The sequence below is a fragment of the Hipposideros armiger genome, unplaced genomic scaffold (genome assembly GCF_001890085.2).
Source record: "Hipposideros armiger isolate ML-2016 unplaced genomic scaffold, ASM189008v1 scaffold_780, whole genome shotgun sequence".
Classification (NCBI taxonomy): Eukaryota; Metazoa; Chordata; class Mammalia; order Chiroptera; family Hipposideridae; genus Hipposideros; species Hipposideros armiger.
In genome coordinates, this window is record NW_017732130.1 from 400,302 (window position 1) to 424,002 (window position 23,701).

General features: G+C 34.1%; 1 protein-coding gene and 1 pseudogene across 1 annotated transcript in view; one reads left to right on the top strand and one right to left on the bottom strand.

The window, feature by feature from the left end:
• Positions 1-23,701, top strand: part of NOX4 (NADPH oxidase 4) — a 200,480-nt gene that overhangs the window by 4,628 nt on the left and 172,151 nt on the right. The window lies entirely within an intron of this gene.
• LOC109374044 (transmembrane protein 126A pseudogene) lies at positions 19,310-19,929 on the bottom strand (annotated as a pseudogene).

Genomic DNA, 23,701 nt, shown 5'->3' on the forward strand with positions numbered 1-23,701 from the left:
CATTTTTTTCCTTTTTTACACACTAACTGTTTTTTTTTACTTCTGTATCCAACTTCAGCTATAAAACCCTTACCCACTAAGACTTAGCTGCTGGTCTCCCCTTTGAGAGACAGCCCCAGGTCTGGTCATAGACTCTTTGGAACGAAAATTCTCTTATACAAGTTTTGTTTAGGAGCCTTAAACTTAACAATACGAAGTAGTGAAGTAAATCATAGTCTAAAAATACAGACTTCTCTTGAAAACTAGATCAACTAAGAATATATGTGTGTAGGAAGAGTGAGGGGAAAGCCATTAAGGGGTCTTTGTGAGCTAGGCTCTGAAAAGTGTCCACTACATCGACCATACCTATAGCCTGCAGCTGAAAATAACATGCGATTTGGTGCCAAGTAGATCTGAATTTGAAAATGGTCTCATCAACCCATGCAACTATGCATTAAATCAGTTTACCTCTAATTTAAAACAAACTTGGCTTTGTTTTTTATTTATAATATTAAGATTATAATTCATATTCTTCAAAATCACTGTGATACTTGACAATAAAGGATGTAAAATAACTAGCATACAGTGGGGCTAAAAACATATTTGGCATTATTAGTTTTTCTCATGTATTTTCATTTCTTCTGTGTGTTGTATCTATATAAAAGTAAGCTCCATCCCACCCAAAAAAACATACAGGCTTTATAACAACATGAAAATCCAGTGAAACGGAAGACATTGTGCTATGACTGCTATCCACAAAGGTTTCCTTATCATGTCCTGTCTTTGAACATTGTATCTAATTTGGTAAACAACCCTGATTTATTTTCCAGCCTTCAATATATTTACCAATGAAAGCTTTCCAGTGTGTCACTGAAAAAAAATGAAAGCATTAAACTGTCTAGAGACAGGGTTTTAGAGTTTGTATATTCCCTCTGGACACAGTTTATCTTTTTAAAAAATGATTGGTGGTTGATATTTTGTCCTCTTTAGATAGCGTCTTCAAGAATCTTGAGTTTCTAAACATCACAGGAGACACTCTGGAATTAACATGAAATAAAGTATCCAAACATGATAGATGTGGCTTTTTAGCAAATAATCTTTGGCTTCAAGGCTGTCTAGGATCTGTTCCCAGGTATTTTTACCTGCTTAAGTGTCTTCTAATATTATTGGTTATGTGATATATTGAAGGTCAGTATATTCAGGGCACTTGTCCCTGATTCCCTCAATGAATATTTTTCTTTGCCCACCCTTACACTGACACTTTGGTTTTAGTTAAGTTGATTATGGTTGTAAATTGAATAGATTTACACTTTCCTGTTCTGCCTTAAAGTCAGTCTTATCACAAAGCCACATTAAATATAAACACAAGTCTGCCTCCAAAAACCCTTGGAGAGGAATGTAAATCTTTACTGAGGGTCTCTTGAGGACACTGAGAAAGGGGTTAGATGGTACATCAGACACAAAACTAAGAATCCTGCTTGTCCATCATCACTGCCTCTCAAAAGTCAGCCTCATTACAGGCACACACATTTTTTCCTCTTTTTTTCCTCTTTCTCCTAGTCTCCCCACACTTTCTGGGATTTGGTTCCTGCACCTGTATCCTCTTCCTCTACCTGCTCACAAAATGAGTTACCTATGTCAGACACCACGCTTCATGGAAAGAGAGGGAGAAGGGATTGTGATAATTATAGTTTAATATTTTGTCCTGTCACATAGTAATAGCCAGCATAATTCAAAGCACAGTGATAAATGCCATATATATATATTCCTTATATCACACATGAGAGATTGCTATTTTATCTCCATTTTATAGAGAAGACCGAAGTTCATGGAAATATGCTCAGTGTCACATAGTTAGGATGTAGCAAGACATGATTCCAGCTCAGGTCTGCATAATTCAAAATTCCATGTTTGTAATCATTATATATAGTTCATCACTGTGTAAGCCTTAAAGTATGTTTATTCTTCTCATACTCCCATTCAAATATGACAAGGTGTAGAAAATATTTATTGTCATTAAACTTCCCTTAAAATCCCCCAAAGAAGGCAATTATCTTTCATGAAACATCTTGATAAGCTCTGGAGGCATCAGGAGGGCCTAACTACTCAGCTGTCTGCAACGAGGGATTCAGAGAGGAAAAATATATTGTGAGCTAAAGATTTTTGTTTGGAAGGATTTTTTCACACACTAGTTTCTGGCTCCATGCATTTTAAACCGTTTCTCCTCCACTGCACCCATTTTACCAAAGTTAGAGTAAGATCACATCATAATAGACCTTTGGACCCTGTATCTTAAGATCACAAAGTTGGGTATATTGGCACAGTGGACAGAGAAATATTCCTACATCAGGAAAGTTTATAGTAAAGTAACTGTAAATGAAAGTGAACTACAAAAGTATTTGCTACTAACCTTAAACCAAATGAATCCTTAACTCCAGATTGCCTTAGTCACATCAAAAAACACCTGACACCACACCTATATCACACTGAAGAATGTAGTAAGCTGTCTCATATGATTGCTAATATAACAATGTTGCATACTTTAATACATTCATAAAGCATATGAATTCTTAACAAATATTATAAAATTAAATCAAACAAAATATAAAAAGTCTAATACATCATGAGCAAGTGTGGTTTATGCTAGAAATGCAAGGTTGGTTTAACATTCAACATCAATCAGTGTAATTCACCAAATTAACAAAATAGTGAAGAAAAATTATGTGAGCATCTCAATACATGCAGAAAAATCATCTGATAAAATTTAACATCCATTTATTCTAAAAACTCGTTAGAAAATGATAACTGAAAAAAACTTGTTAACCCAAATAAAAAGTGTCTAAAAACACCCCAGTATTATCATATTTAAAGGTAAAACAAAGAATGCTTTCTTCCTAAGGTCAGAAATAAGACAGATGTTCTCTCTCAGAACTTCTACTCAACATTTTACCAGGTTTTAACCAGAGGTCTTAACCAGGTGAATAAGGCAAGAAAAAGAAATAAAAACACACCAAATGTAAATAAAACAAAACTCTTATTTGCAGATGACATGATTGTAAATGTAGAAAAGTCTAAGGCATTTACAAAGAGGCAACTAAAACTAATAAATGAATTTAGTGAGGTCAGGATATAAGGTCAATATAGAAAACTCAATAGCATTTTTATAAAATATCAATGGACAATTGAACAAAAAAGAAAAATACAAATTGTTTTCAATAGCATCAAAAGCATGAAATACTTAGGAAATAAGTTTAACATAATATGTGAAAGACATATACAATAAAAACTATAAAATTGCTGAAAATAATTTAATAAGGCCTAAATAAATGGAGAGATATGTCATATTTGTTTATTGGAAGGCCGAAGCCTTGTTAAAATGATTTTTCCCAAATTGATCTAAAATTTCAATTCAATCACAATCAATATTGTAGCAAACTTCTTTGTAGAAAAATTGACAAGCAGATTCTAAAAATTATATGAAAATACAATGACCCATATTAGTCAAAGCAATTTTAAAACAAGAAAACAAAGATGAAGGACTTATATAACTTGATTTCAAGATTTATTGTAAAGCTCTATTAGTCAAGATAATGTGGTATTATGATCAAGGGAAAAGAATAGAGAGTATCCCAACTAGACTCACATATATATGGTAAATTTTGGGCAAAGATGCCAATATAATTGAATAGGTAAAGAGAGTCTTTTAAACAAATGATTCTACAAAACTGAATATTTGCATAGGGGGAACAATGAACATCAATCTTTACCATAAACCATAAAGAAAAGATTCAATTGAAATGGATTATAAACATGAATGTCAAATCTAAAATATAAAATTTATAGAAGAAAATGTAAGAGGAAATCCTTGAAACCTTATAGCAGATAAATATTTTTTATCTAGCACACAAAAACCATAACCCTCCAGATTGATAAAGCAAACTTTAAAAAAAAATTAAAACTTTCACTTTTCAAAAGACACCATAAAGAAAACAAAAAGGCAAGTACAAATTGTGAGAAAATATTACGCATATATTTGACAAAGGGCTTTTATCCACAATACATGAAGAACTCTTATAACACAATAAGACAGCAACCCAATACAAAAATGGCCAAAATACTTGAAGTGAGGCTTTACAAAGAAGATTTAAAAATGGTCAATAAGCACATAAAAAGTACTTAACTTTAGGAAATGCAAGCTGAGACCAAAATGAGATACCTAAACACATCCATTAGAATGAATAATTAAAAAAAAAGTCAAAACCAAAAATTTGCAAGATATAGAACAACACTCTTATTCAGTGTTGTTGCAAATGTGAAATGGTAAAACCACTTTGGAAAATTGTTTGGCAGCTTCTTATAAAGTTAAACATACACTTACAATATTACTCAGCTATCCCATAGTGAGGCATTTAATCAAGAGAACAAAAAGATATGTGCATATAGAGATTTGTACACAAATGTTCATAAGTGCTTTATTTGTAGTAATCCCAAACTGGAAACTAGGACCAATCTAAGTATCAATCAATAGGTGATTGGATCAAAAAATAAAGTACATATATCTATATAATTGAATATTACTCAATAATTAAAAAGGACAAATTGTTTTTATACATAGTAGTATGTATTCATTATGAAAAGATTATGCTGAATTAAAGAAGCCAAATGCACAAAAAATATAATTCTATTCATATTCTTTTTTAATATAAGTGTTTACATTCACCATAAAAATATACAAGTTTATATTCAATATAAAAGTATAAAAGTTTACATATAAGAAACCACAATCTATTCTATCATGAGAGAAAGCAGATTAGTAATTGACTAGGGCCAAATGTGGGAGTGTTAACTGGGAATGGCATTAAAGAAATGTTTGGAGTGGTGAAAATATTCTGTATGTTACTTGTGATGGTGATTACACAAGCATATAAATGTATTAACTCATTGGAATATGCCCTTTAGATGGGTACATTTTACTGTACGAGAAAGTAATGTGTACCTCAATATATTAAGTAATCTTATATAGAAATATGGAGCAAAGCTCTGAAATGATCTGAAAGCCAAGAAAATTAGAGAAATTTTCTAAGCCTTGGATTTTTTCACTTATAATATGGATTAAGTTATCCCTATTACATTGAGATAAATGTAAGCATAAGTAAGATATTTATACCTAATTGGTGGTCAGTACTTGTTAGTATTTCCCCTTGGTTTCTCTTAAATAGTTCCATTTCTTAATAAGTCTTAAATCAAAAGAATCCTCTAAGATACTGTTCAGGGAAAAAAAAAAAACAGTAAGAACTTGGACCTACTTGATATTTGTAGTAACTAAGCAGTCAACAATGCTCTATTTGTGTTGAACAAATTTTCAGAAATACTTGGTTTGTTTATTGATGTTATTGATATAGAATTTTAAAAGAAAAAACAGTCTTTATTTAAAGTATACAGTTAGATAAAATTTTGGCAGATGTGTACACTCATAAACCCCCAAAGAAATCAAATGCAGAATATTTACATCACCCAAGCAGTTTTCCTTGACTCCTTTGCAGCCCATCTTCCCTTCAGCCCTCATCTGTTTTTTAACACCATGGATTAGCTGGTGTTTTCTGAATTTTTATGTCAATGAAATCATATCATACGTATTCATTTGTGTCCACTTGCTTTTGTCCAGTACAGTGATTTTGAGATTCATTTACGTTTTTGAATATATTGGCAGTTTGTTCCTTTTTATCGAAGAATAGGTTTCCCTTGTATCGGTGTATCAAATTTGTTTATCCATTCACTCATTGATAGACACTGAGGTTGTTTCTAAATTGGAGCTTTTGTGAATAAAAATGCACTAAACATACATGTGGAAGTCTTTGGTGTGGACAGCTGTTTTCATTTCTCTCAGTTAAGTACCTAGGAGTGGACTATCTGGTGAGAAGCTCTTTTAATTTTAATCACTACAGAGGATAAACAATAGAGAAATGTGCTCAAATAAGGAACAGTTAAATAATAGATTCAGGTTATGTATCTTCTATACCAATAAAATATTGTCATTTTTTGAGGGCATCTTTTAACTTGTCTGTTTGGGTACCATCCTTTCACCCTCAAACTACTTTGCCTTTTTATATTCTCGTTTAAGTCTCTTCTCATCGTTGGGATTTATTTTGTCTCTCTTTGTAGTTATCAATGGGCCTGAAAATGAGAGTTTACTTTCTCATCTATTGGGTCTAATCTATTATTCCAGGAATCCATATAGCTAACTTGTTATAAGTGATGTTAATATAAAGACATGAAACCAATAGTGAGGCCTTCCTGTTACCCAAGAGCATGAGTTCAAGAGATAGCCAATTAAATTTCTTGAAAGACTTTGTTTTCTTTCTACATTCTGGATAACTGTGGTTGCTGAGAAGTACCCTGTGATAAACTGTAAATGAGCTACTATGTATTGATTCTACTTTCCTTAGTAGATATTGTTATATTTAAGAAAATTTAAAAAGTTTACCTTTACTTTGTGGAAAACATTTTACAAATCCTTGAATCATTTTTTTTAAGTATTTTGACAGTCCACATTCAAAAGCTCTAATAATTTTCTTATCATTTTTTAGTATTTTCTAATATATTCATTTCACATTTTATTTACAGATTTCAAACAGTCCTTTTACTTCCAAAATGTGTGTTTGTGTTTGCTGATGGGGTGAGGGATACATGTTTTGGAATATAATTCCTAAATATTTTGTTTTGGTGAGACTATGCAATGAAATGTTATTGAATGCTTGACATTTGGAGAATCATTAGTATGTTTCTTTTAAAAGTCAGTAAATATTTATCAAACACTGACATGACAGTATGTACTTTCACATGTAGCAAGAGGGAAAATACTTTCAGATTTTTTACCACTTTTTTTTTTCCCTCAACTCCTCAGGGCAACAACTGTAGTGCCTAAGTCCTTGTTGCCTAACCAGACTCTCCGTCCTCCTAGAGAGCTACCCCTCCTCTAACCCTCCCCAGCTCTAAAGGGAGAATCACCCACAGTGCACTGTCTGCTCTCTGTCCACAGTGGTAGAAACTCAGGCCTGGCCAAGCATCATAACCCATTTTACTCTTCACAGTGATTGGTCTAAGTAATGGACAAAGAAATGGTAGAGTCCTTCATTGTATCTGATACGAATGTTAAGGGACAAAGATAGAGAGGATGCAGGTTTTGTATCTGCATTGCTAACCTTTAAAGATGTTGGCTGAGGGTTGGCTGTAGCAGAAAAGAGTTCAGTCACCACTGAGAGATAACATAGAGAAGCAGAGATAATGATAGTCAAGAAATGGAGAGCGTGAGAGAGCCTTGATGACATAATTTGTCTCTGAATATAAATGTATCTGATACTTGAAAGGCACAACCTTGAACCCCCATATGTGTAAGCCATGGCAGTCCAGTTCCCTGCTACAGGATTTGGTAAGTGACATTGCTGTCCACTCCTTAGCTCTTGGCTGAATAAACCTCTTCTCTCTGGAATGCTTTCCCTTGTTCTTTAAATACCAGCTGATGTGCCACAGTTTCCTTGAAAATGTCCTTGATTTCTTTATTTGAAAGAAATTTCCACTCTTTCAAAATGATAAAAACCTGTATAAGTTACTTTTTATGTCACTTTTTACTTTTTATTCAAAACCTCATTTATTTGCATTTTATCTTCTGTTCATCATCACCTTGAAATCAGGGGTTGTTTAGTTGCATCTGCAAATCTCTCTATTGTACGTAGCACAATTTCATGCAGAAGACATCATCTACCTTCAAAAACTTTCCCTAACTTCCTGAAAACCAGGTGACTTCCTTTTGTGCTTTCAAAGTATTTCACATTTTTTTCAAATCACAGTACTTCTCACAGGTTCAGAATTTTTCTGTTGGTCGGCTTCCCTTATTTCTTTATAATTTAATTGAGGGCTTAAAATGTGTTGATTATCATTTTATACCCACAGCTTAACAGAGTACCAAGGACCATGACGGACACTTAGTAAATATTTGTTGGATTAGTGAATAAAGGCAATGCAAAATGGTCCTACATAAGAACTATAAGATACTTTTTATTATCTAATCATTTTAAAAATTAAGTCCAATACTCATGTTTTCAGTAAAGTTTTAGATTATAAACATAGGTGGATATTTAAGAGGAAAATTATTTGGATGATGAATTCAAAAATGATAAAAAGTGGAATATCTTAGTGTCATCTTGTTGAGTCCTCTTACTTAGCCAATGAGAGCACTGAAGCCCTGCAGTTTAATGAAATGCTTCATGTCACACAGTTTATTAAGGTCAGAATCTTCTCATTTCCTTCTCCATGGCTCCCTCTGTTTGTTATACCATACAGCATTTCGTTTAGCATTGGATTATCCAATTTGGCACAAGTACAGAGCAGTGATTTTAGATTTTTTTTTTATCAGTGGAGGGGGAGCTGCTGTGGACTCATGTCCTAGTTACTAGAGTGTCAAAGGAATAGAGTTAACCCAGACCAAAACGCCTCTGACATACTCTTGCAAGGAACACCAAGATGGCTTCTGCAGATCACTTTTTTTAATATATAGAAATCACTAAGATAGAATCTCAAAATAATTGTATCATTTTAGTTTGGATAGCTACTAGTTCTGATGATGTTTTCCTCTGATTTTTACTGTTTTTAATCATAAGCAAATAGCATTTTTGCTCTACACCCCCCCCCCCACACACACACATTCCCAGTCCACTTCCACCCCATTGATTTTCTATAGGTATCCAGAAAAATGAAGGTGTAAGATATCTCATTTTGGTCCTAATTTGTTTTCTCCTGAACTTGAGTACATGCTTTTTATCTGCTCATTGGCCAGTTTTTAATCTTCTTTTGTAAAGCATGACTTCATATATTCTGCGCATTTTTATATTGGGTTGTTTGTCTCCTGATTGCATTGTAAGAGTTCTTCATGTATTGTAGATAAAAGTCCTTTCTCAGATATATTTTATATTTCCCATTAAGTGTATGTTACACATTTCTAATCATCCTATAGGTCTTGAATGTTGTATTCTTTCCTTTTCCTTTTTTCTTTTCTCTTCTTTTTCTTTTTGTCTTTTCTTTTCTTTTCTTTTCTTTTTCTTTTCTTTTCTTTCTCTTTGCATTTCAGTTTTAGAAGTCTCTATCGACATTTCTTCAAGCTCACCGATTCTCTCTTTGACCAGTGTATTGATGAGCTAGCTCATCAAAGGCATACTTCATTTTTGCTACAGTGTTTTTGATTTTTAGCATTTCCTTTTGATTCTTTCTTAGTTTCCATTTCTCTGCTTACATTGCCCATCTGTTCTTGTATGCTGTCTACTTTATCCATTAGAGTCTTTAGCATTTAATCATAGTTGTTTTTAATTCCTTTTCTTATAATTCCAATATTTCTGCCTTATCTGAAAGTGGCTCTGAAGCTTACTCTGTCTCTTCAAACTGTGTTTTTTCGTCTGCTTTAGTATGCGTTGCAATTTGTTTTTTTTAAGCCAGACATTATACACTGGGTAAAGGAAACTTAGTTAAATAACCATTAATATGAGGTTTTATGCGTATCTGGCTAAGGAGCAGACTGCATTTATGGTTTGCCGTAATTGTAGGCATCAAGGCTAAAATCTTCATAGGTATCCTTATTATTATCTCCCTATTGTCTTTAGGATTTCCTAGAGATTTCTAAAATAAAATCTGAGACAAAGAGTTCCTTCAGTTGTATTCCCTGTTATTATACTGAGGCCCTATTGATGTCATGGGAAGGTGTGAGGAAAGGGTTAGCATTCTGTAGCCTATGATTTGGTTTCAAACTTTCAGTGAGCCTGTGCCCCTAAACTGTGACTTTCACAGGAGCTTCTCAGTCCCCCTCACCCTGAGTTAGACAGCAAGGCTAGAGAGGACAATAGTTGGATATAGCTGGATATTCCTCATGTGGAATAGAGGATAGAGCAGGTTGCTGTTGGTATTTCCCTTGCCCAGGTCGGTTAGGCTCTGGGAAAATAGTTTTGTTTGTTTTGTTTTTTGAGGACAAGCCTTGTTAGGAACATCGTCCTCTGAGACTATTACAGAAAGGCCATATAGCTATACATCTGTAGAGTGAACAATTTGGCAATAAAAAGGAAAGAAGTACTGATATGGATTAATTTTCACTTATGCTAAGTGAAAAAAGCCTATCCTCAAAGACCATATATTGTATAATTCTACATATGAAGAAATGTGCAGAGTAGGCAAAAACTAAGCTAGTGTTTGTTGAAGCCTGGAGTTTGGGAGGCTAGGGGAAAAGAGTGGAGGTGGGGAGTAACTGCTAATGGGCAAAGGGTTTCTTTCTGGAGTGATGAAAATGTTCTAAAATTAGAATATGGTGATTGTGAAACAACTCTGTGAACACACTAAAGGTATTAAATTGTACACTTTAAACATTTGAATTTTATGGTGCATGAATTATGTTCAATAAAGATGTAAAATTTTAAAACTGAAGGAAAAAAAAACACTTTAATGATTTCCTGGAGCCAGGAGTAGAGGGAGGGTTGACTGCAAAGAGACATGAAGAAACTTATGAGGGTGCTGTAAGTATCCTGGAAATATCTTAATTGTGGTGAGGGCTCCATGGGTGTATACATTTATCAAAACTCACTTAACTGTACTATTAAAATTAATGCAGTTTATTGAACATAAATTATATCCCAATAAATTTAATTTTTTAAAAAGTCATATGAGTAGCAGGAAAAAAATTAATATGTTGACAGGCACATGGATTTATATCATGGCATATATATTCAATAATCTTGGGCAGATTACTTACCCACCCTGGAATTGCTTTCTCCTCTGTAAAATATACACATCACAAATTTATTCTGAGAATTAAATAAGATAGAATTTTTTAAAAAGATTTTATTAACTTAAAATTAACTGCTTTAATGACTGAAAAACACATGAAATTTCCCTGCCTTCCATCGTAAACCCCATATTCTTAACAAAATATGTAATTGAGTTATTGAAGCTTTGAACATGACTTTATAGTGATACCCTTACCAAGAAGTTTTTTTATTTCCCATATGTGGGTGACTAGCCAAGTTCTTAATGACAATTATCATATTGAAACTTTAAAGCCAACTTTGAATAACTCTAATATAAATTGTTATGTTGAGGAAATTATAGCAGCTTCAGATTCTTGGATAAGGAAAGGAATGAGAAATGCCTTTCAGTAACCTGCCTAGGGGCACATTCAGGGGTTGGCTGCATTAGAACTAATGCACAGGTGTGTCCATGTCTCCCAATTTTAACCAACTAAACTTCTCTGATGTCATTCTGTGTAAAGATATGCAACATCGACTCAAACTCCTCTACCTCCTTTATGCCACACACTGCTAGGCCTCAAAAGTCAGAGATGACCAGGGACTCGTTGGTAGTAGAAATATGCACAACCTCTGCAACAGATAATTTACTACAGAATGGTAAGTAAAGAGCCAGCTTCCTGTTTTCTTCCTGAGAGCCTGTGTCTCTTCTGAAGGAAGCAGACCTTGGTTTAATCAGGAGGCATGAATCGGCTTATGTAGTATTGGCTTATGAGTTGGCTGCAGGTGGTGAGAAACTGTTATGGTAAGTGGAAGGATGGCAATCCACATTATGCAGTGGTAAAATAAATGACTATATAATAGGAAACATATTGTATGAACTCATAGATCTTCAAAAGAGGTTGGGAAACCAAACATTAGTAGTGTGGTTTGGCTATAGTTGACAAATTACTACAAGAAAGAAAAGATCTCAGGAAATATGTGCATGGTAGCAAACAGAAGGAAAGAGAATTAGAAAGAATCCAGAAATTCAGAGACTTGTTGGGTTGAAAAAGGCAGCACTTTCCCATTATCAACTTGTAAAAGACAAGCCTAAGAAGGACTTTTAAGGGATCAAGGCTGATTAGAATACATCCTTGCTGCAAAAGGTTGCCATAGCTATTGTTAAAGCATCTGAAGAATTTAGGTGCCATGCTGCAAACCCTTCCCCTTGGGGGAAAAAAAAATGGCTCAGTGAAAGAAAATATGGGCATAATTTCTTAGATGATATAGATGGATTTAAGTCAAGGGAGAGAACTAAGAGAAAGGCATGATTAACAACAAATTCTGAGTGTAACTATCAACACCTCAAAATGAATAACTCAAATTAATAAGAACACTAAGGGTTTTGAGAAAGTTGTGCTATCAAAGAAGCTATGGGACTGAAATGCGTGTTCTCCAATTCTCCAATATGGTAGCCACCAGCTATTTGGGGCTATTGAGTATTTGAAAAAAAGCTAGTCTGATTGAAGGAATAAACTTTAAATTTTATTTTCATTAATTTAAATTCTGATGCCTATTAAATATTTTTTTATTAAGCACAATTTTATTATCTGGAAGGACAATTCCTTTCATTAGCCATTCAAAATTTAGCATCAGAATTGAGATGGGCTTAAAGCAAAATATACACTGGACTTTGAAGACAGTATAAGAAGAAAGTAAAGTACATCTAAATAAGAGATATCTAAAATAGCTCCATCATTATCTTGTATTGACTAAATGACAAATAAAATATTGTACACATTTGGGTTAAAAATAGATTGTTTAAATTCATTTCACTTGTTTCTTTTAAACTTTTAAAAATGGGTATTATAAAATTGCCTAAGTGACTTGCACTGTATTTTATTGGACAGTGCTAACCTCGACTGAAAAACAGCTATTGTTTTTTTGTGTGTGACTATTTAATGCAAGTTGAGTCTTCTACATAAGCAGACCCAGCACTATACAGGAGGATAGTCTGCTTTGTAATTCTGGACAATTGCTGCCCCTACAAGTACCATTACAAATGGCAGTTGGGGCTGGGCGAAGCAGGCAGCCCAGACAGGCCCCTAACAGTTTACGACATTACCCTTTTGTTCCTGTGAAGTCAATTTTTATTCCAGATTGAGGCTATTTTCAATTAATTGTGCTAGTTAATATCTAAGAGGCACTATCAGTTATATTAGTAATCAAGATAAATTGTGTCTGTTGTACTTCCATTATCTTTTGGGCATGTAATTCTGTTGGAAGAAAAAAAAATAATTAGGTTTGCTTAGAATGATTTATCCTTTACAAATATATTCTGGTTATTGTTTCTGGTTCTATTATTTCTTTTTTCGAGGAACAGAATCGTGGCATTCATCATTTAAAAAAATAAAGCAGCATAAGACACATTTTCATGAAGTTCTCAGGGACATCATGATCTGAATTTGTATCTGAATTATGCTTCCTGAATAATATGAAAACACTAGTTTTTTCCTCTGTGCTGGATCTTTCTGTCCGGGAAGCTGCAGAGTGTAGTGGAAACCCTATGCAGTCATACAACCCTGGGTTTAAATAAGAACCCTGTTACTTTGTTGCTTTGTGAATTTGGCAAGTTTTTCAATCTGTGAAATAAGGTTAATGATAACTACTTTTCTGAATGTTGTAAGCATTATATAATACAACATCTATAATAGGCCTGGCAACGTGCCTGATAGATTGTTGACATTAGATTTTTCTTTCCTGTCCTCTCTCTGTGACTTCACCCTCATAAATCTTCCCAAAGAAATGTCCCTATTTGGGCAATCTCTGATAAAGTCTGAGAGTGTAGAATCTACGACATGTCATTTATTACATGATTACATCTTATTTCAGTGGTTAGAATCTGGCCCTATTCTGGGCAAATTACAAACATAATAGTGAGATATATATACATATACACACATATGTACATACTGGGGGTGTCAAAAAAATGTATACAAGTAGACACTTTGGTCAATGTTGCTCTAGCAGTAGTTTGATGTAATCAGATTTTATTTGTATAAAATAAGTGTCTGGACGCTGGTGGTAGCCAATTTCAGCACCTCTTGTAAGCGCAGAAGTCTAACATAACTCGTATTCATCTTTTGTTATCAGTACATATTGAGTATTACAATTTTAATACAGTTTTTCTTTGTTAAAATATGTATACATTTTTGGCACCCTCTGCATATATGTTTATACAAACAAGAAATATATATAAAACTGTTTTTATATTCTCAGCATGAGTAATTTTAGAGAATCTAAACAAAAAAATGGTTCAGAGGTGCTGATGATTAAAGTTACCATCCAATGTATTGGCAAGCTTTGAACATAAGAGTATACTTGTGACCTGGGCTGTCTGCCTGCAGGCCAGCCAGAGAACAGCACTTTTCAGGGAGCTAGCACTCATTCACAGGACACATCACATCCATAGTGCAATATACCATCTGTGGGACCTGGGACAAGATGCTTTTGAGCCTCAGTTAGTTCTACATAATGAGCATTTGGATTTTGGTGGCTCGTATAACTGCATATTATTAAGATTCTTACATCTAACAGTACCCTGGGTGTTAGGAGAAGGTTAATTTGTATACCAATAGTTATTGTATTAATCCATTTTAAAAGCATGTTAATTTAATCTTCCTGGTTGTATATATCCTAAATGAATGGGTGCTTACTATAAAAATAAATCTTCCTCTATGTAAACTACAAAGGCAGATGCAAGGTTTAAATTGGTTTAACTGAGAAAGAATGCTTAACTATTTGGATTTTACTTCCAATCTGTTTAGATTTTTTGACCTTTGAATTAAACTGTGATTTTCCTAAGATTTTTTTGTTTTGTTTTGTTTTTCAAGTTCCATTACTGCTGTCCTTGGGGGAGAAATAATTCCCTCTAGAAGCTTACTTCTACTAAACTCAACTATAAATTAGCTAATATTTACTGTGTGCAAAGTACTCAGCTGGGCACTGCAGAAAATAAGAGAAGAGTAAATGAAAGTAACTACGATAAAGCAGAATATTACATAAGAGGCATTCTAATATGAGGTAATCCTGTCCTATTAGGATACTGAATTGCAGCATGGGATGGATTTGAGAATGACTTTTAACAGAAAGTCACTTATATTCCTTTACACACACACACACACACACACACACACACACACACCCCTTTAATCCTCTTGATATATATATATATATATATATATGAGAGAGAGAGAGATGTGTTCTGATAATTAAGTGTGCAAACTCCTCCTAGGAAAAGTGCTACATACCTCATTGCTGAATATCACTACAGTCACTTTCAAAGTACTCCTCTTGGGAAGCTATGCACTGACGCCAGCACCTAGTCCACCCTTCAAAGCAATTTGGGAATTCTTTTTCTGGAATGGCCGTCAGAGCTGTCGTCATATTACCCTTGATGTCCTGAATGTCATCAAAATGTCTTCCTCTCAATATTTCCTTTATCTTCAGGTAAAGAAAAAAGTCATTGAGGACCAGATCAGGTAAGTAGGGAGGCTGTTCCAATACAGTTATTTGTTTACTGGATAAAAACTTCTTCACAGGCAGTGTTATGTAAGCTGGTGCGTTGTCGTGATGCAAGAGCCATGAATTGTTGGCAAAAAGTTCAGGTCGTCTAACTTTTTTACACAGCTTTTTCAGCACTTCCAAATACTTGGTTAACTGTTTGTCCAATTGGTACAAATTCATAATGAATAATCCTCTGATATCAAAAAAGGTTAGCAACAATTTTGCAAACTTAGTTGTCAGATCTCATATAGAACATATGTATTCTTTCATTTATTATGTATTATTATATACTTGTATAATCTTATGTATTGTTATATATTACATATGTATTATATGTCTACATATACATACATAAACACAACTTTATTGATGTATAGTTTGTATAAAATAAGCTGCAGAAAGTGCAGTTATTTAAAGGGTATAATTGGATGAATTTTGACACATGACTACATCCGTGAAACAACCACCACAATCGGAGTAATGAATATATTCATCACTGCCAAAGGATCCCTCAATGTCCTGTGTAATTCCTCCTTGGCACCTCTCCTTATTCCATCCTACCCCATCCACAGGAAATCACTGATGTATTTTCTATCAATATAGAATATAATTTGTATTTTGTAGACATTTCTAAAAATTGAATCACATAGTACATACTCTTTTATGTCTGCCTTCTTTCACTCAGAATAATTATTTTGAGCTTTATATATGTTGGAGTATGTATCAAGGGTTTATTCCTTTATATTCATGAACCTGTATTCCATTGTATGACTATTCCACAGTTTCCCTAATACTGATTATTTATTCCCAGTGCTATTTATAATCTCTTATTCTTAGACATTCTAATAGTTACGTTGTCATATTTCATTGTAGTTTTAATTTACTTTTCCATAGTGTCTAATGGTGCTTAGCATCTTCTTCCATGCTTTTTACAATCTATATAACTTTTTTGGTTAAGCATTTGGGTATTTTTCATTGAATTGTTTCCTTATCATTAAGTTTTGAGGTATTTTATATATTCTGGATATAAGTCCTTATCAGCTATATGGGTTGCACACATTTTTTCCAAGTTTGTGGCTTATTATTTTATATTATCAACGTTTTTTTTTGAAGAGCAGAAATTTTATATTTTGATGAAGTCTAATTTATCAATTTTTCCTTTTATAGATCATGTTTTTTTGTGTCATATTTAAGAAACTTTTGCCGAACCCAAATGTTTCCCTATATTACTTCTAGAAGTTTTGTAGTTGTAGGTTTTACATTTAGGTCTATGATATATCTTGAATTAATATTTGCATATGATGCAAAATGTAGATAAAAATATCTCCTTTTTCTTTCCTTCCTTTTTTTCCTTCTTCCTTCCTTCCCTTTTTCTTCCTTTCTGTCTTTCCTTTTTTCTTTTTCTTGCATGTGTATCCCAATATTTTAACAACATTCTTCAAAGTCTCCATTTTCTCTACTAAATTGCCTTTGAAACTTGTCATGTGAATCAGTTTTCTATATATGCATGAGCATATTTTTGTAGTGTCTATTCAGTCCATTGCTCTACGTCTTTATTTATTCCAATATCATACCATCTTGATAACTGTAGCTTTATAATAAACTTTGAAATTACATAGTGCTAATTTTCCAATTTCATTCTTTTTAAAAAAAGTTGTTTTGGCAATTCTTGGTCATTTTTATTTCCATATAGGTTTTAGAATCGGTTTAGTCAATTTCTACAAAAAAGCAACGATTTTCTTTTATTGAGAGTGCTTTGAATCTGCAGATCAATTTGGAGAGAATTGACATCCTAACACTATTCAGTCTTCTAATCCATGAACATGGTATATCTATCCTTTTATTTTGATATTTTTTAATTTCTCTTAGAAATGTTTTAGATTTTTTTTAAAAAAATTAGGCTTTATATATATATATATATATATATATATATATATATAGACTAATTATATATATACACACATATATATATGTATATATATATATGTGTGTGTGTGTACATATATATATATATATATATATATATATATATATATATTGTGTGTGTGTGTGTGTGTGTGTGTGGGATCCGAACTGGGGCCCTGCTGCTCAGAGCTGGTATCCCAAGCCAGCTCCCAACCAATGTGCCACTCGGCCGGCCCTAAGCTTTATATTTTAAGAGCACTTTTAAGTTCACAGCAAAATTGAAGGGGAATTACAAAGACTTTCCACTACCTCCTGCCCCCACACATGCATAACCTCCCCCATTATCAACATCACCTACCAGAGTGGTACATTTGTTATAATTGATGAACCTACATTGACACAACATAATCACCCAAAGTCCATAGTTTACATTACATTTTACTCTTTTTTTTTTTTTTTTAAGCTGAGCCATCCTGCTACCTATTGGCAGCTCAGCGGCTGCTCAGCTCAGGCTGGGAATCGAACCACTTGCTCAGAGCTCAAACTCTTGAGTGAGCTCTTAACCAACTGTAGGCCAGCCCTACATTTTACTCTAGATGTTGTACATTCTATGGATTTGATCATTACAGTAATATACAGCATATTTTCACTGCCCTAAAAATCCTCTGTGCTTGGCCTGTTCTTCCCTCCCCATCCCAACCCCTGATCTTTTTACTCTCTCCAGAGTTTACCTTTTCCAGAATGTCATATACTTGGAATCATGTAGCATGTAGTCTTTTCATATTTGCTTCTTTTACTTAGTCATATTCATCTAAATTCCTCCATGTCTTTTCATGGCTCAATAACATTTCTTTCTAGCACTGAATAATATTCCATTATCTAGTTGTGCCACAGTTTATCCATTCACCTACTGAAGAACATCTTGGTTGCTTCCAAGTTTTTGTAATTATGAATAATTATCCAGTCAAACAATCTCAGGTTTTTAATTGATGTAGTTAGATCATCTTAAATTAATGTGATTAATTTTGTTTTGTATTTCTTCCATCTGTCCTTTGTCCATTTTTTTTTCATTTTATGCATTATTTTGGATTCAATGAGTATTTTTAATGGTTTAATTTTTTTCATCTGTGTTAGTTGTTGTTTATAACTTCTTGTTTTGCTATTTTAGTGAGTGTTAGGGTTTACCATACACATCTTCCCTCTTTCACAATCTACCTTCAAGAGATTTTATACCACTAAACATATTGTATAAGAATCATACAATGAACAGTTTCTTTTCTCCTCACCTCAAACCTTTAGCTACTGTTGTTAATACATGTTACTTTTATATATGTTAGAAATTCCACAGTGCATTGTTAATATTTTTGTTCAAACTGTCAATTTATCCTTTGAGGACATTTAAATAATATGAAAAAGTCTTACATACTTACCCACAAAGTTCTCATTTGCAGGGATTGCTATTCTTTTGTATAGATTTATGTTTCCATCTGGTATCATTTTCCTTCTGCCTGAAGGATTCCATTAACGTTTATTGTAGTGTGGGTCTGCTAGTGATAAATTCTTTCAGTTTTTGTGTATCCAAGAAAGTATTTATTTCACCTTAATTTTTGAAAGATATATTTGCCAGGTATAGATTTACATACCTGGGTACTTTATATTAGACACTAGACACTGTATTCTACCTTATTTGGTGTTGAATAGTTTGGTATTCCTATAAATATTTTTGAAGATTTTGTTTCTATGTGACGGTTAAGTTTCACGGAAACAATTATCCTTTTTTATATTGATTTTAAGTTTTGTTAGGTGGGCCAAACGGCATTTAATCTAAGGCTAATTTTTCTCCACAACATAAGATTCTTCTACATACTCTACCCAATATCCTGTGAATTATATATTTTTCAGGCTAAATGGTAGGAAGAGGCACTACTAATGTGGCCCTGCTTGATCACTGGGTGTAGTTCCCTTTTATATTTGTGGTAGTTCTCCAATTCTCAAGCAGTTTCTTCACATGCATACACTGATGAATACTCAAGGTGGACTTCTGAAGATCTTTGTAATTCGCTCTTATTTATTTATTTATTTTTATTTTTACAGTTTTATTTTTGTGTACAGATTTACTTAACAATCACTGAATTTCTAACCCAGGTTCAGGCAACTGAAGAGCCTTTATAAGTAGTTTATATTGTCTAGAACCAAGATATGCTGCAAATTTGCCGTCTGGAGCAAAATGGGAGATAACATCTTTATAAAGACAGGCTTAGAAATTCTGATCCAGTAAGTTAAGATGTTTCCTTTCTCTGGTAGCAGGGCTGAGGCATACCTGGCTGCTCTACTACCATTCACAGGTATAACCAAGAAAACAGGATAAAGATCACCAAAAACAAGACCAACCAATCCACCCTGTGTTATGGTAAAGGTTTCACAATTCAAATTACCTGTATTCAATGGTAAACTTACAAAACCTCTGTAAGATATGTTTGCTGTCAAAAATGGGATTACTGCCATTGGTAAGCCTGCAGCTATACGAGCCTGTGTCACATTTAAGACGCGCCGAAAAAGACTTTGCTATTAGGCCACAGAGAGCAGCATTAAGTCCAATATATATTGATCCATGTTCAAGTAGATCCCTTTCTGCCTCTGGAAGTTGGTTAATTTTTCTGGTTATGATATCTAAAATTTGGTTTTCCTTGATAGTATAATCTGGTTCATGATTTTCCATCTTGATCCTAATGCTGTCCTCCCAGCAGTCGATGCTTCCTCTCATCTTCCTCAGCTGCTAAGGCTCACTGTAACCTTTGCAACAACTCGCCAGGGCACAGCAGTCTTTGGCACACACGTCTGTAATTCTCTTTGTGCATCTTTTCCTCCAAGTGAAACCCCTAGTCTCCCAGATTCTCAGCTCCTTCCTGTCAATTCAATAAGCCCATTGCGCTCCATCTGTGTCCTACTCCCCACACCTCAACCTAGAAAGTTTCTAAGGGGGACTAGCTGGGGCAATGGTAGAACTCCCCTTACTTTGTTTTTATCTGGTTTATTAGTTGATTTAGGAGGAAAGCAAAATTTATTTCCTGTTTCACCATTTGGGCTGGGAGCAAAAGTCCATTTAATTGTATGCAAACAGTGTCCCTATTTTGTAGAGCTGATACTAGTCAAGCTTTTGTTGCATTAGTAAGTTATCCAGTTTCACGGTCCTTAGGTTTCCTTAACATTACACTTACATTGAGTAGCACAAGATGCTCACTCTCTCCACGGAACACTCCCTCCAGGTGTGTCTTCTCACTAGCTGTACTCTAGCCTTACTCGCATGCTAACCCTCAGAGACCTCTCCCACACTGCCCTCTCTTTTTGGAATACCCTGAACCCAAATTATCACCTCACTGAATTCTCCCCCTCTGAGTCTCAGCTTCATTATCAGGTTCTCAGAAAAGCCTTCCCTGACCCTTGCTTTCCCATTATCCCCATATTATTTCCTGCTATGTCCTTTTTGTTGTTACGTCATTTCTGATTTTTATGTTTGCTTTTTTTTTTGTTTACTCACTTCACAGTTATCTGTCTCATTTGAGTTTCATCTCTCTAGAGCCAGTGATTTTGTTTGTCTTTCCCCATTGTGTGCCCAGTTCTCATAATGTATTTTGTATCTAGCAGGGGAGACAGACATTAACAATGGCTACTTTTAAAAGTGCCGTGGAGGAAAAGAAAAAAAAATTGAGATGATGCAGGAGTTTATAATTAGTGGGTCTAATCTCCCCGTGTTAGGCTTTTCTGAGACGAAGTAGTAGTTCATCTGAGACCTAAAAGTTGAGCCACAGGCTAGCAAAGAATGGGGAAATAAAGAAGGAATTCCTACATTTAGCCTGAGGGAAAGATGTTTGATGTGAAAGCAAAAGGTGGAGCTACTCCAAAGGTGATAGTGATGTACCTACTTTGATGTGTTTGAACTGTTGCCATTTCAAAGAGGAATTTATCAGAATCTCTATTGCTTTGGACTTCAGAGGTAAAACAGGAGAGTTAAGGTGATAATTAAAGTCAGGGGATTTCGATGCAGTATCAGGAAGGTCTTTCTAATATTTGGAACTGCCCCAAAAAACCAATTGTCCTGAAAATGCAGCAAATCCTCTGAAATTGGAGATGCTCAAATAAAGGTTGTATGACCATTTCTTAAAGGAATAAATAAGTATATTTCTGCATTAGTTCAAAACATAATATTCTGTTCACAGGTACCCCGAAACATAATTTATGCTGGGACTTAGACTATCAATTGAATTTATTCATTCGTTTATTCAACGATTATGTAATGAATACCTACTACACATCAAATTATTGTTCTAGGTACTAAATGACCAGAGGTGTTTAAAATAGTCCTGGTCTTTGTCCTTAAGCTTGAATCACATGCTCATTCTTTTGTCGGGAATTTTTCCTTACACTCCTCCTTTTACCTGGCTAGCTAACCAGTACTTATCCTGTAAGACTCAGCTCAGGTGTCACCTCCTTCCAAAAGTATTCCCTTTATGACTATCAGTACCTCTAGCAGAGTTCAGTGTTGCCTCCTCAATGGTCAGGGCTGGCCAAAGAAAAATGGTCACCCTGGCAGCAGGATTTGGCATCACTTAAAAATAAACTCTTTAAATTTTTGTTAAACTTTTATTTAAGGATAGAAGAGACTGAGGCTAGGGGAGAGGCAGATGACATTTCTCATACTTAGCGACATTCTTTTCCCTTTAATTGCCATCAACCCCTACTTTGGCCACAAACTGAGCATTTATACTCCTCAAAATTGCTCCAATTAAAAAACGCTAATGTTGTAATCCTCTTAACCACAACTTCCATTGTTTTCGAGATCAGTTTCTGAATGATTTATATTAAACCTCTTCTACCATCCAGAATTCTATAGCATCCAGTTAATTGCCATATTTTCTCTTTACCATTCAGCCTCCTCTTCTTCTCTCCTTATATATCTAGCAAACATTCCATAGTCCACTGTTTTAAGTATTATGTTTCTTTGCCTCTTTGTCCGGCAACTGTCTTCCTGGGTTTCTAGTTCCATGCTCTTGAAATTCACTTAAATAAAACTGCACAGTGAAGCAGACAGGTTGTTCTATGATTCAGGACTATTCGTTCTAACAGTCTCATCAGGGTCTGTCAGTATTCCTGTGTTTCTCTAATTAGATGCCTTTCCAACTTTCTGAAACTACTATTTTATACCTTCTCCACTCTCTTCAAACTTCTGATCTCTTGCCTTTCTTTTAGCAATTTCATTAGGTGAAGCTTCTTGTATTTTGCAGAAAAAAGTGAAAACCATCATAAGGGGATAATTTCAATTTCCTGTTTCCAAATTTATAAATCTTTCTGAATCTCCACCATCTTTTTCTCCTTCCCTTCTGTTAAAGGATAAGTCCCTCCTCAATTAAACTCTATCTATGTTATGCATCTCGTTCTCTTCTGTTTTTAGGTAATTTCCTATCACCTAGTCCTTTATATCTTTTTTCTTTTCTTTCTTTTTTTGGGGGGGGGATATTATTTACCTTTCTACTGGATCCTTTACATCAACATTTAAACAAATTCTCCCATTATTTAAAAAAAAATAAAAAAGTATCCCTGGATATTTTCAACACTTCAGTTACTAACCAAACTCTATCTCTTTATAGCCAAATATCTGAAAAAGCACCCGTTTTCATTTTTTATCTATTAATTTCTCAGTCCACTCACTTCTGATTTCTACTATTCAATCAAAGCTACTACTACTAAACTCTTCAGTGATCCCTGTGTGAATTTTACCAGTAGATACTTTCAGCCCTCGCTTTATTTGACTTTTCAGCAGCTCTCCATGAGCAACATAGTTGATCATGTTCTATTTCTCAAAATATCATGTTAACTTGACTTCTTGACACTAAATGCTTCTGTCCAACCCTTACTCCTACCAACCTCTGCTGCATCTCTCATCACTCCTCAGTTTGCTTGGTTTTTCTCCCTCATGTATGTGAGGGTTATCTGTTGAATATCCCCAGTGCTTTGTCCTGGGCCCTTTCCTATTTCTTTTCCTTCAGTCCTCTTCTTCTCTTTTCATCTTTTCATAGTTTCTACATTGACAACTTAATCCACTCTCATCATTTTATTTCAACATGTATGTTAACAGCTCCTAACTTAATAAAATATATATAAAGTAATATATAATATATGTATTAAAATTTAGACCTCTGTATTCAAATGCTATTCAACATTTTTCTTGGGTGTTGCATAGCCACCACAGACTCAGTATTCCAAATTAAAATAATTATCTCCCCTTCTCCATCGTGATCATTCCTCTGGTATAATCCAGCTTAGTATATATTATCTATATCTACTAGTTGTCAAAGCCTGAGAATATGGAATGACTTTTGAAATCCCACAATTTTTCAACACCAATATCTAAATTAGTCACAGTTTTGGTAGATCCTAGCTTCTAAATATATCAAAAAGCTATCAATGTATTTCTGTTTTAACTAAAGAACCCT